At 47.3% G+C, this 1,385-nt stretch overlaps 1 pseudogene; it reads left to right on the forward strand.

The window, feature by feature from the left end:
• Positions 1 to 582: 582 nt before the first annotated feature.
• LOC126287404 (5S ribosomal RNA) lies at positions 583 to 700 on the forward strand (annotated as a pseudogene).
• The last annotated feature ends 685 nt before the right edge of the window (positions 701 to 1,385 follow it).

Raw genomic sequence — 1,385 nt, forward strand, 5'->3', positions numbered from 1 at the left:
CGCCATCCAAGCTCTGTTTGACTTACTGTCCAGGCGTATCAAGGCCGTTATTACGGACAGAGGTGGTTGTTCTGGGTACTGATTTCTCAGGATCTATGCACCCAAATTGCGTGAAAATGTAATCACATGTCAGTTGTAGTATAATATACTTGTCCAATGAATACCCATTTATCATCTGCATTTCTTCTTCGTGTAGTAATTTTAATGGCCAGTAGTTTAAATGAGAAAAAATAATGAAATTATAGTACTGGATTCTACACCCTCTTCCCCTAGTATACATTGTCGGTATACTAACGAGACAATGTTACATCTCTGTTGTCCTCCCATACCAATGGACGTTATGGACTACCATATTTGCAACAGGATAATGCGCGACCACACGTGCCACGCAACTGACTCTTCGTCAGCCATCGGATTGCATTGCTGCCTTGGCCTCCTGTTTCCCTTACCTCGCACTGGCCCGGGATACTCCATCCACCGCTACACCAGATGAACTTTGGTAATATCTAGAAGCAGAATGGGCTGCTATACCTCAATACGGCTATACCGCTACAGCTTTTCCAGATGTCTTTGATTCAATGGGGCAACGGTCTTGCCGCAGTGGATACACCGGTTCCCGTCCGAACACCGAAGTTAAGCGCTGTTGGGCGTGGCCGGCACTTGGATGGGTCACCATCCGGGCCGCCATGTGCTGTTGCCATTTTTCGGGGTGCACTCAGCCTCGTGGTGCTAATTGAGGAGCTATTCGACCGAATAGTAGCGGCTCCGGTCAAAGAAAACCATCGTAACGACCGGGAGAGCGGTGTGCTGACCACACTCCCCTCCTATACGCATCCTCAACTGAGGATGACACGGAGGTCGGATGTTCCCGATGGGCCACTTGTGGCCTGATGACGGAGTGCATTTGATTCAATGGCGAATAGTGTAACGTCGGTTATAGCCAGCAACGGTTGTACCACTGACTACTGATTTCATCATCTTCCCTCACTTCACATGGGTTTGCATTTTCAGTCCTGTGATCTTTGTACAACATATTATCTCCAGAATCAATTTGGCTGTGATATCTTCGATCCTTGGTGCTGCTACGTTTTCGAGGTCAGCGGTGCAGTTTCCTCCTAGCAGTCACTTTGTAGCAGAGCCTGGTTATAATACACAAACGAGAGCATACGGTTTTCATTAAGAGAAAAGAAAACATCTACATCTATACTATGTTAGCTACCTTGTGGTGTGTGGCGGAGGGTGCTTTGTGTACCACAGTCATTTCCCCCCTTTCCTGTTTCAGTCGCGAATAGTACGCGGGAAGAACAATTGCCAGTAGGCCACCATGTGGGCTGATTTTATCTTCATAGCCTTTTCGCTAGACACATGTAGTACGCAGCATTAAC

Source organism: Schistocerca gregaria, chromosome 1 (genome assembly GCF_023897955.1).
Source record: "Schistocerca gregaria isolate iqSchGreg1 chromosome 1, iqSchGreg1.2, whole genome shotgun sequence".
In the NCBI taxonomy this organism is placed as follows: domain Eukaryota; kingdom Metazoa; phylum Arthropoda; class Insecta; order Orthoptera; family Acrididae; genus Schistocerca; species Schistocerca gregaria.